Source organism: Ovis aries, chromosome 17 (genome assembly GCF_016772045.2).
Source record: "Ovis aries strain OAR_USU_Benz2616 breed Rambouillet chromosome 17, ARS-UI_Ramb_v3.0, whole genome shotgun sequence".
In the NCBI taxonomy this organism is placed as follows: domain Eukaryota; kingdom Metazoa; phylum Chordata; class Mammalia; order Artiodactyla; family Bovidae; genus Ovis; species Ovis aries.
The window spans coordinates 59,511,757-59,524,897 of NC_056070.1; the positions used below are offsets into that span (position 1 = coordinate 59,511,757).

The window sequence follows — 13,141 nt, forward strand, 5'->3', positions numbered from 1 at the left end:
AGAGCAACTAAGCCTGCATGCCACACCAGAGAGCTCAAATGCGAAACTACAGAGCATTGCAACTAGAGTCCGTGTGACACAAAGATTCCAAATGACACAATGACGATGTCATGTGCTGCAGCTAAGACCTGACACAGCCAAAGAAATAAATGGATATTTTTAGGTGCACTAGTGTAATATAAGGGAAATGCAAACCGTTGCATAGGCAAGGGAAACTGTTTTTGTTGGAAGCTAAACAAGTGACCTATAAGCAAAGCTTAAGGGAAAATAACCTTTGGTCAGGCCAGATGAGGAATGTGCAGACAGACTCCTGGATGCCTGCTGGTGTTCCTGCCTTGTGTAATCCTCTCCCCTTGGTGTGAGTAGGACCTGAAACTTGCTATGACGAATGGCACAAGACAAAGGAGATGCAGTGTCACTTTCCTGATTGCTTAGCAGAGGACTGTAACTTCTGTCTTGCAAACAGACTTTCTCTTTTGCCTTCTTGGCCTGCATGGACCATGTTGAAAAGGTCCATGTGACAGGGAATTGGCAGCACCATGCAGCCAACAGCCTAAAATGAACTGAGTCCTATCCGCAGCCCAGTGGGTTTGGAAGTGGGTCCTTCCCTTGTTAAGCTTTCAGGTGAGACCTCAGTCCTCAGTCCCGGGCCGCAACTTGATTGTAGTCTTGTGAGAGACCCAAAGCAGAGGACTCAGCTAAGCCAGACCCAGCCTCTTGATCCATGGAGACTGTGAGTTATTAAATATACTTTTGTTTTAGGCCACTAAGTTTGTGATCATTTGTTATGCAGCATAGCTAACTGATACAAAGCGGGTACCAGAATTTATTCCAGGTACAGAGAACCATATGTGTGAAGACGATGAAATAGAGAGAGTCTAGACACTGGAGGAAGGATAAGCAGGCTGGAAACTGGAGTGACTATGAGAGCAAAAGGGTGCTGAGACGTGAGGCAGAAAGACTAGCCCAGGTCATGTTCTACAGGCCCAAAGGGGCCATGGAACAGTTTCTGGCATTTACATTGGGAACTTGGCTCAGCTGGTAAAGAATCTGCCTGGGATACCGGAGACCTGGGTTTGATCCTTGGGTTGGGAGGATCCCCTGCAGAAGGGAAAGGTTACTCACTCCAGTTTTCTGGCCTGGAGAATTCCATGGACTGTATAGTCCATGGGGTCATAAACAGTCAGACACAACTGAGCGACTTTCACTTCACTTTACTTTACTTCATACTGGGAACTCAGATATCAATGAAAAATTGGTAATTGTGAGCTTGATGAAATTTGCTTTTCAAAATGCATAGGTGAGGAGTCCCCCTGGGTAGCTCAGACCAGGAGTTGATGGTTGATTTATAGGGAAGTGGACATTTTCAAGAAATATTTGGAGGTAGGATGGGTAGGATTTGATGTCAAAGTGGATACAGGGAGAGACAGATGTAGAGTCATCTATTGAAATGGAAAAAGAGGTTTTGGGTTTGAGGTTTTTGATGCAGCTAGAATATTCTGGATCTGTCTAGGGAGCTTAAAGGCTGACGTAGAAATCAGTCTTTTGATCTCAGCGTCTGTCGGGGTCATCTCGACCTCCCTCAGGCATGATGGTTTAGAATTTGCCTAGCTGCTGAGCACAATTAACACACGGTGTAAAGATTTCATTAGCATGTGGAGAAGGCCTGGCTGCAGAATAAATCTCCATGTCGTTTTGTTGATGCTAATTATTTCATCTGAAAGCACTCAAAAATATGATTGACTATACCTTGGTCAGAAGAAATGCATTGATCTCCCGGGGGAGCCAAGGCATTGCTCAAAATGGCATGGATTTATTTTGAATGTCTGAAGTCCCCTCCCCTCACACTGTAGGTTTATCAGGGATGGATTATTGCAAGAAGTGTGTGGAAGCCACAGAATGATCTTGTTCTGTTTCATGAGAGCTGTTGTTGTCGTTCAGTCACTAAGTCTTGTTCCACTATTTGTGACCCCATGGACTGCAGCACACCAGATTCCTCTTTCCTCCACTATCTCCTGGAGTTTGCTCAGATTCATGTCTGTTGAGTCAGTGATGCTGTCTAACCATCTCATCCTCTGCCTTCCCCTTCTCCTTTGGCCTTCAGTCTTTCCCAGCATCAGGGTCGTTTCCAGTGAGTTGGTTCTGTGCTTCTGGTGGCCAAAGTACTGGAGCTTCAGCTTCAGCATCAGTCCTTCCAATGAATATTCAGGGTTGATTTCCTTTAGGATTGACTGGGTTCATCTCCTTGGTGTCCAAGGGACTCGGAAGCATCTTCTCCAACACCACAGTTCAAAAGCATCAATTCTTTGGGGCTCAGCCTTCTTTATGGACCAATTCTTATATCTTAACTTACTTATAACTTAACTAACTTATACATGACTACTGGAAAAACCATAGCTTTGACTATATGGACCTTTGTCAGCAAAGTGATGCCTTTGCCTTTCAATATGCTGTCTAGGTTTGTCATAACTTTCCTTCCAAGGAGCAAGCTCTCTCAGTTTAATAAGAGAGGGGACACTAATTCACTCTTCCTTTATTTATGTCTTCACACTATTTTTTCTTCTTATGGGCAATTCATCTGTAAAGGTTTTGATAATTGGCCCGTAAAGTTGCTTGACTTTTGTTAGCCTTGGATTTCTCCTGTTTGAAGCTTGGCACTTCATACTCACAATCAAGCCATCGGGGCTCAGATCTTGGTGAACCATGGTTGGCTTTTCCTACCAGAATGTAAGCCCTCACGGGGCTTACATTATGTTTATATAAACATATATAAGACAAAATTATGCGTATATGTTTCATTCATGCTTTTGGAGACACTGGGGACACAGTAAGTGTTTGCGGAATGAATAAATGATGCGTATATTGCAATTGACATCTAGAAAGCCCTCAGCAAGTGGCAGCCATCTCCTCTCTTCCGTTCCTCCCTCTTCCTCCCCTGCTCTGTTCATCTCCTTCTCTCTTTCAGCCTCCTCCTCTATCTTCTTCCTCTTGAGTTTGAGAAAAAGAGAAAATGACTGAGATACCCTCACGACTGGGTATCTGATTTGCTGTTGGCTTTCCCAGGATATGTATGATCATATCTGCTTCTTTTTATGTTATGAAATCAGAGGATTATCTTTCCTGGAGAGAACTGGTTAAGCCTGAGCAGCAGAAATCAACACTATGGGACCCGCAGGTCAGTTCTTCCTTGGAAAGGGTGTTTCTATTGTGGGAGGTGGTTGATGAGTATCATACTTGTTCCTTGATTTAAATGCTGTTTGCTTCAGCTCAGGGAAAAATGAAGTCACCCTAAGAATTGAGAAGGTGAACAGTCTAGACTTCAATTCCCTGCTTTTCTAAATGGAATACTCATCCTTCATGTATTCATCCAACCATCCACCCATTAATCCCCCCGTCTTCCCATCTATACAGCCATCCAATCACTCACTCACTTATTCACTCATGAGCTCATTCGTTTTCCTACTCAAAGAAATATCTGTTGCCCATCAGTTATGCACCCCACTTCATGCTAGAAACTGGGGATATCATGATGACCAAGATGAGCATAGTTCATGCCCTCAAAGGAGCTTGTAGTAGAGTGCAGGCACTTCACAGGCTATCAGGGAGCAGGAAATTCTAGAGAATGGTTCGGATTGGAGAGGACGCTCAGCCCCCATCCTGTAGATGGTGAGTGAAGAAACTTTGGGGTAACAGACAATGAGCTAATTGCCTTCTAGAGATAGCATACATAACATGATACATAATGCTCTTCTCTACTGCCTGGTTAACAACTCCTAATATTAAATTCTCTCTATGAAAATAACTGATGGACTTTCTGTCTCCAGCCTGGATCCTGACTGATAGACACAGCTATACAAAGGGTAAATAACATTGTGGCCATGTTTACCTTCTAATATGAAATGAGTGAAAAAAAAAAAAAAAAGGAAGCAAAACTATCAGAACAATATGATCAGAACCTTATTATCTTTTCTTAGCTACATGTCTTTTTCATCAAAAACTGAAAAAATACTATACCCCAATGCAAAATAAAAAGTTCAAAAATAACACCTGATATAGGATTGGAATATAACCTTAATTTGTTTCAGGTGTACAGAATAATGATGCAATGTACATATATATTGCAAAATGTAGGCTGGTTAAGTCTACAGTTTCAACAAGTAGGTTTCCTAGGTGGCGCTGGTGGTAAAGAACCTGTCTGCTAATGCGGAAGATGTGAGACATGTGGGTTCGATCCCTAGCTTGGGAAGATCCCCTGGAAGAGGAAATGGCAACCCACTCCAGCATTCTTGCCAGGAGAATCCCATGGACAGAGGAGCCTGGCGGGTTATGATCAACAGTCTCACAAAGAGTCAGACATGACTGGAGCGACCACAAGCAGGTAGTTAAGCCTAGTTAACCATCGCACACAATGTTACACATGTTGTATTGTAATGAGAACTTCTAGTATCGACTCTCCTAGCAACTTTCAGCTCTACAATATACAGTATTTCAAAATTTTATTCTTTAAAATACTTAATTGAAGTATAGTTGACTCCATACAATATTATATTACTTTCAGGTGTATGACATAGTAATTTGATATTTTTATAGATTGCACTCCTTACAAAGTTATTGTAAAATACTGATTATATTCCCTGTGCTGTACATTAGTACCTTGTAACTTACTTATTTTATACCTAGTAGCTCAAGCCTCTTAATCCCTTTCACCTATTTTGCCCTTTTCCCAATATTATTAATGTCAGTACTCTGTACACTTCATCCCAGGGCTTGTTTATTTTGTAACTGGAAGTTTATACACTTCGATCATCTTCATTCATTTTCCCCACCCTCCACCTCCAGTGCCACCAATGTGTTCTCTGTATCTCTGAGTATTTTATTTCTTAATGTGTATAGGATAAAGAATGAAAATGAATGTAAAAACTCAAGGTGATCAGCGGCAGCCTCCGATGGCCAGCACCTGCATCCGTATAATAGAAAGTCCCTAAGACCTGCTTTGACTTCCCATGTGGCACAGTGCTAAAGAATCGGCCTGCCAATGCATAAGATGTGGGTTCGATCCCTGGGTTGGAAAGCTCCCCTGGAGAAGGAAATGGCAACCCACTCCTGTGTTCTTGCCTGGAGAAGCCCATGGACAGAGATGCCTGGTGGGCTGCCGTCGATGGGGTCGCACAGAGTCAGACACAACTGGGACTGAGCACACAAAAGTCCTGCGTGGCTGAATCCTCTCCTGCTGTGGCTCACGAGAAGCCAGTGTGTCTGGCTCAAGGCGCTTTGAAATTTTTTCTAGAGTGTCTGCTTCCCTCCCTCGCCTGTACTCTCGGGAGACGTAGTGGGGTCCTCCATCCATCCCACCAAGGAGCACGGAGGGGCTTCTTTTGATGTGGGCACAGTCAGGGAAGGAATCGTTTTAGGAGAACAGCTCGGCTGATCTTGGATCCCATCTCTATGGCAACGCAGCTACTAGGACTGAATATCTGATTTTGCTTTGGACTGTGGTGGCCACTAATTATAGGCAGTTCCAAGTCTGTTGCCTCTTCCCTAAAAAGGTCTGTGTTTATTTGGTGGCAAGGCTTATCTACTCTTTTCCCCTTTTGAACTCTCTTCCTCCTCCTCTTCTTCCATTTCTCCAGTCAGGGGAAAAAAAAAAAACCTCTTTGTTGCCTCCAGAGGATGTTTGCTTTCCTGGTTGTTATGGAGATGAAGAGCAGATGACAAAGCAGGCTTGGGAAGGGAAGACTGGACAAAGCGACCTAAGGTAGCCCTGTGCCCAACTTAAGATTGAGTTCAAACGTATACCCAGGACTCAGTCATCTTAATCCAAGAGACTGACACTCAACTCAATTTTATTTTTAATTTTCTCCTCAGGTGCTCCATTAAACACAAAGAAACATGTCTTGTGTCCATTGTTTTTCTTTTAAATTTTTCTTGGAGTATAATTGCTTTAAAGTGCTGTGTTAGTTCCTGGTGTACAGCACAGTAAATCAGCTATATGTATGCAAATATTCTCTCTTTTTGGATTTCCTTCTCAATTTAGGGCTTCCTCGGTGGTTCAGATGGTAAAGAATCTACCTGCAGGAGACCTGGGTTCTGTCCCTGGGTCATGAAGATCTCCTGGAGAAGGAAATGACAACACACTCCGCATTCTTGCCTGGAGAATCCCATGGACAGAAAAGCCTGGTGGGCTACAGTCCATGGGGTCGCAGAGTCAGACACGGCTGAGAGACTAACGCTTTTTTTTCCACTTTCCCATGTAGGTCATCACAGAGCACTGAGTAGAATTCTCTGTGCCACAGAGTAGGTTTTTAGTTACCTGTTTATACCTAGTACTGTATATATGCCAATCTCAGCCTCCCAGTTCATCCCACCCTCTCTTCCCCTCCTTGGTATCCATACATGTGTTCTCTGTGTCTGTGTCTCTATTTCTGCTTTGCAAGCAGGTTTATCTGTACCAGTTTTCCAGATTCCATTGCTTTGCATCCACTTGCAAATAACTTTCAAAAGGCTATTCTGAGCAGAACACCCAGTTGACTGGCTTGGCCCCTCGATTTTTCCTTTTTTTTTTTTTTTTTTTCAGTTCATCCAGTTCACAACCAGTCACTCAGGAACACTAAGAACATCAAATATCAACCCAGCCCTTGAGAAGCTGGCAACTAGTAGGAGTGGTTAAGACCCAGAACAAAGCGCATGGGCTTTGGACCCATCAAACCTGATTCCCAGAAGTGGCTCCACTGCTCACCAGCTCCTTGGCCTGGGGCCATGCACTCAGCCTTTCTGAACTTGTTTGCTCATCTGCATAATGGAGTGCCTGACACCTAGCTCTCTAGGCAGGATGAGAGAAAATGCCCATAAATCTACCAGCATAGTGCCTGATGCACGTAAGTGTTTATTTAGTGAGTGGTTGTTCAGATTAACTTGATGTTAACAAATGAAACAGACATGTAATAGGAAAAAATGATAATATATGATAAAATGATAATATAAAATCATATATTACATATATCATATAATAATATGATATAATATATGATAAAATGATAATATATGGAGTTAAGTGCTTTTAATAACAGAAATGAAGGAAGTGATGAGAGATGGAAACCCGTGGATTTTGAAGATAGAAGGTGGTTCTAAACTCATTGGCTCCATGTATGCAGTGGGTTGACCACTGGGCAAGAACTTCAATTTCCCAGGGCCTTGGTTTTCCGATCTGTAAAATGGGAACAATAACACAGTAGGGCCAAACTCACGGGTTTGCTTTGAGTTTAAAGAGGATGATATGTGTAAAGGTTGAACACAGTTCTGGGCTCACAAGAATTGGTCAACTAACTCAACTCAGTTGCTAGAGGAAGCTTTCAAGAGGAAAAAATGACTCACAGGGAACAGATACATATGAGAAATCAGGGAAAGAAAAAGTAAAGCAAAGCAGAGCCTCAGGACTTCCCTGATTAAGAAGCCGCCTGCCAGTGTGGGGGATATGGGTTTGGTCGCTGGTCCGGGAAGATTCCACATGCTGCGGGGCAACTTAAGTCCATGAGCCACGACAAGGGCAGCCAACACAACAAGAAACCTGAGAACCACAACTAGAGAGTAGCCCCCATTTGCTGCAACTAGGGAAAGTCCAAATGCTGCAGCGAAGATCCAGCCCAGCAAAAAAAAAAAAAAAAAAAGAAACAACAACAAAAATAACAAAGCCATCTCCTGGGTCTATAGAAAGGCAAGTTGCTCTACTGTCTCCCTGTCTGGTGTTGACAAATGTCTTTGATGTTCCCAGAAAGACTTCTGAGGCCCTTTAAGATTTTACCTTCTCAAAGAAATCTTCAAAGTGTCTACTTTGACTGAAGCAGGAAAATGATGGATATGTTTGGAAGGATTTTGAATTGCAAAGGGTGAATGTGTTTTTCAGGCTGGATTATTAATCAAGGAACAGGGACTCCCAGTTCCTAAGCCTGTGGGAGCTCTGACACCCTGCTACAGGGCAACTTGAGAACGTTCACGGGTGGTGTAGGTAGTGGGCGTTTGTTAATATCCTAACCAGGGGGGTGTAACCACTTTATAGGCAAAGCATTTCTAAGCTGATAAGTTATCCCAAACGCTAACTGTGCAGTCAGTCATTCCCGGCGATGCCCGCAGGCTTGGCTGGTGGCCTGGACTGTGTCATGTTTACACAGGTCCACAGCTTACCTGCAGACACCATCAGAAAGCCAGAGGTGAAAGGAGGGATTCAGGCTTCCTTTGCCATGATGCACTTAAAGCAGCTAATTGGCATGGTTGGTGTAGCCCCCTAAAGAGTTAAGCAGTCAGGGACTTCCCTGGTGGTCCAGTGGTTAAGAATCTGGCTTTCTTATGGGAACTTGATCTTGCTTCTTGCTTCTTGACCTTGCTTATGTTCAATCCCTGGTCTAGGAACTAGGATCCCACATGCCCTGGGGCAACTAAGCCTGTATGGCACAACTAGAGAAGCTTGAGTGTTGCAACTGTAACCTAATGCAGGCAAATAAATATCGGTGGGGGGAAGTAGTCCCCCCAGGTGGGCCCTGCTCCAGGCACCCTCGGTAATGTTCAGTTCCGTTCACTCTCTCAGTTGTGTCCAGCTCTTTGCAACCCCATGGACAGCAGCATGCCAGGCTTCCCCATGGCTGCAGTCTCCATCTGCAGCGGTTTTGGAGCCCAAGAAAATAAAGTCTGTTACTGTTTCCATTGTTTCCCCATCTATTTGCCATGAAGTAATAGGACCAGATGCCATGATCTTAATTTTTTGAATTTTGAGTTTTAAGCCAGGCTTTTCACTCTCCCCTTTCACTTTCATCGAGAGGCTCTGCCATACCGATGGTGTCTTCTCCATATCTGAGGTGACTGATATTTATCCCTGCAATCTTGATTCAAGCTTGTGCTTCATCCAGCCCAGCATTTCCCATGATGTACTCTGCATATAAGTTAAATAAGCAGAGTGACAATATACAGCCTTGATGTACTTGTTTCCCAATTTGGAAGCAGTCTGTTGTTCCATGTCCAGTTCTAACTGTTGCTTCTTGACCTGCATACAGATTTCTCAGGAGGCAGGTAAGGTGGTCTGGTAGTCTCATCTCTCTAAGAATTTTCCACAATTTGTTATGATCCACACAGTCAAAGGCTTTAGCATAGTCAATGAAGCAGAAGTAGGTGTTTTTCTGGAATTCTCTTGCTTTTTCAGTAAATATTACTTGGCCAAAAAGTTCATGTGGGTTTTTCCATAAGATGCTATGAGGAAACCCACATGAACTTTGTGGCCAACCAAGTATATGGCATCCTGCAGGCTGTCCCATCAGCACAGCTGGTCCCACTTAACTAGGGGAGACAGAGGGCAGAGGGCACGGGTCTCGCAATCAGCAATCAAGCCAACCGGGGTCTGATCCCTGATTCTGCCGCTTCCTAGTAATCAAGCCAACCAGGGTCTGAACCCTGGTCCTGCTGCTTCCTAGCTGTAGCCAAATTGTTCTTGTCTTTATGTATCTCTGTTTTCTCTCTTCCAAAATGAGTTATAGATGGATAGCATCTATGAGGAGCAGAGTCTGTGTCAAGGACTGTTGCCAGCATTGCATGCAATATTGTATGTCCAATGCCTGTTCAACAAGCAGTAACATACTAATGCTTGCTGAGCATATGCTAGGTACTATTCTTTTTTTAAAATTTTTTTCAAAATTGAGGTCGAGTTCATGTACTCCCTAGTGGTTCAGTGGTAAAGAATCTGCCTGCAATGCAGAAGACGCAGGTTCCATCTCTGGTTTGGGAAGATCCCCTGGAGAAGGGAAGGGCAACCCACTGCACAGTATTCTTGCCTGGAGAATTCCATGGACAGAGGAGATTGGCAGGCTACAGTCCATGGTGTCGTAAAGAGTCGGATATGACTTAGCGACTAATCAACAACAACAAATAGTTAATGCACAATAGTTGGAGAAGGCAATGGCACCCCACTCCAGTACTCTTGCCTGGAAAATCCCATGGATGGACGAGGCTGGTGGGCTGCAGTCCATGGGGTCGCTAGGAGTCAGACACTTCACTTTCACTTTTCACTTTCATGCACTGGAGAAGGAAATGGCAACCCACTCCAGTATTCTTGCCTGGAGAATCCCAGGGATGGGGGAGCCTGGTGGGCTGCTGCCTATGGGGTCACACAGAGTCGGACACGACTGAGGCAACTTAGCAGCAGCATGTAAGTAATAGGTGTACAATATGGTGATTTATCATTTTTAAAAAATATGTTAATTTTTTTATTTGTCCGTGCCTAGTCTTAGTTTTGGCCCTCAGGTTCTTTAGCTGAGGCATGTGAACTTTTAGTTTGGTGTGTGGGATCTAGTTCCCTGACCAGAAATGGAACCCAGGCCCCTTCCTGCATTGGGAGTGTAGAGTCTTAGCCACTGGACCACCAGGGAAGTCCCAGATGCATAGTTTTTAAAGGTCATGCTCCGCTTATAGTTATTATAAAATATTGGCTATATTCCCCATTTTGTACAATATATCCCTATAGCTTATTTTATACATGATAGTTTGTACCTCTTTATCCCCTACCCCTATCCGGCCCCTTTCCCCTCCCTCTCCCCTCTGGTAACTGCTAGTTTACTCTCTATATTTGTGAATCTGCTTCATTTTTGTTATATTCACTAGATGGTTGCACTTTTTAAGATTTTGTGTATAAGTGACCTCACACAGTACTTGCCTTTGTCTGACTTATTTCACTTAGCATAATGCCCTCCAAGTCCATCTATGTTGCGGCAAAGGGCAAAATTTCATTCTCTTTTTTTTTTATGGCTGAGCCATCTAGGTCCTATTCTTAGCACTTTACATTCACCAGCTTATTTAATCTTCCCAACAAATCTGTGAGGTATGAACTATTTTTGTCCCCATTTTACAGATGTGGAAACAAACAGATAGATGAGGTCACTTTCCCAGGGTTACAGATTAAGTCGTAAAAGGAACATTCAAAGGATGCCTGACTCCAGTTCTTACGTCCTTGACCACCGGGTACTACTTCCTCTCAATAAATGATAAATGATCAGTGTTTTATTTTTCCAGTCTTTTCTGGGTGCCTGTGAGTTATGTGAATCCCACTCAGAATCCAGAAATAACCACGAGCCTGTCTTTTTCCCACCACGGAGATCAGTGGCCGATCTCAGGCCATTGAGCTCCATACAATTCCGTATACTTATTTATAGCAAGACATAACTAAATTCTGTCCATCCAGGCTCTCACTCCCTCTCTCTGTTACTCCCAGGGGGCCTCTTAGTAGCTTATTTGGAGCGAACACCATCCGGAAAAAAAAAAAAATTCACTAAGAAAAACAGGAATCAAGACGTCAGGACGGGTTGCCGACAGGACCTTTGATCTGGCCAGAAATAAATATAAGAGAAGCTGTCGAGAGCTCTCTTGCCCGATTTCCATCTAAAGCAATAGAAATAGATCTCAATCACGGAGCCCTTCCGCTGCCCCCAGGCCTGATGAGGGTGGAAATGTGGTCTCCACTTTGCAATGGAAATCCAGCGGCTCTCAAGAACTTTGCTGGCAAACTCTGCCTCCCAAGGGGAGGCTGGGGAGATACTGTCCAATGTTCACTGCAGCGTTTTTCATGGCAGCTAAGATATATAAGTGTGTGTTGAGGGATGAATGGAAGAAATTGTAATATACAGATATATAAAATATGATACAAAATATATGTGTGTGTGTGTGCTTAGTTGTGTCCGAAAATTCACAACCCAATGGACTACAGCCTGCCAGGCTCCTCTGTCCATGGGGTTCCTCCAGGCAAGAATACTGGAGTGGGTTGTCATGTCCTCCTCCAGGGGATCTTTCCTTCCCGACATGACCCAGGGATCAAACCTGTGTCTCCTGCATTGCAAGCAGATTCTTTACCTGCTGAGCCATCAGGGAAGCCCATAAATTATATATAATATGATATATTATTCAGTCTTATAAAAGGAGATCCTGCCATGTGCAACAACACGGATGAGCCTGCAGGATATAATATAAAATGAAGTAATCCAGGCACAGAAAGAAAAATCCTTCATGATCTCATGAACATGTGGAATCTAGAAAAAGTTGAACACATGAAAACAGAGAGTAGAACAGCAGTTGCTAAGGGTGGGAAGGTGGAGGAAATGGGAGATGCTAGTTTCCAGCGTCACCATAGCCTCCACTCTACCCTCACTGATTAGACTGGCTTTATGGACAGATCTTGCCTTGATGCTCCGCTGAGCGGCCACCCTAAACCTGGAAAACAACTACCTGTCTACAGATGTCCAAATATCTACAAATTAAATATCTTTAAGCTGTGAGCTGGCTTTTCTGTTGCTTGAATCTGAAGGAATCCTAATGGACGTTGATGTAAGTTTAGTCTTTGGGTTCTTAAGTGAAGTGAAGTGTGAAAGTCGCTCAGTTGCGTCCAACTCTTCGCAACCGCATGGTCAATACAGTCCATGGAATTCTCCAGGAATTCTTCAGGCTAGAATACTGGAGTGGGTAGTTTTTCCCTTCTCCAGGGGATCTTCCCAACTCAGGGACTGAACCCAGGTCTCCTACACTGCAGGCAGATTCTTTACCAGCTGAGCCACAAGGGAAGCCCAAGAATCCTGGAGTGGGTATCCTTTCCCTTTTCCAGCAGATCTTCCCCACCCAGGAATCGAACTGGGATCTCCTGCATTGCAGGCAGATTCTTTACCAACTGAGCTATCTGAGAAGTCCCTTTGAAAACTTCCTGAGAAAGACAAAAGAAGAGAGGTTTGTTGACCGAGGTGAGGGTGGATGCAACTTTATTCCCCTGAATTGGGAGAACAGAGTGAGTGAGGATGGATGTGGTTGCTGGAATGGATGCACAGAAGGTTTCTGCCCTTTTGCTTCAGTTGTGTCTGACTCTTTGTGACCCTATGGACTGTAGCCCAGTGGGCTCCTCTGCCCATGGGATTTCCCAGGCAAGAATACTGGAGTGGGTTGTTGTTTCCTTCTCCAGAGGATCTTCCTGATACAGGGATGGAATCTGGGTCTCCTGAATTGCAGGTAGATTATTTATCAATGCACATGCAAGTCTCTGAAATAAAAGCAGTTTAGGGTCTTCCCTGGTGGTTCAGTGGGTTGGACTCAGTGTTCCCAATGCAGGGGGCCCAGGTTCAATCCCCGG

General features: G+C 44.0%; 2 long non-coding RNA genes across 2 annotated transcripts in view; both read left to right on the forward strand.

Annotated features, from left to right (window-relative positions):
- LOC132658006 (uncharacterized) overlaps positions 1-13,141 on the forward strand; it is a 405,815-nt gene that overhangs the window by 368,025 nt on the left and 24,649 nt on the right. The gene's annotated exons all lie outside the window — the stretch shown is intronic.
- LOC132658008 (uncharacterized) lies at positions 1,417-11,029 on the forward strand. Its single transcript, XR_009596901.1, has 2 exons — positions 1,417-4,378; positions 6,575-11,029. It is a non-coding gene; the product is annotated as an uncharacterized LOC132658008 (long non-coding RNA).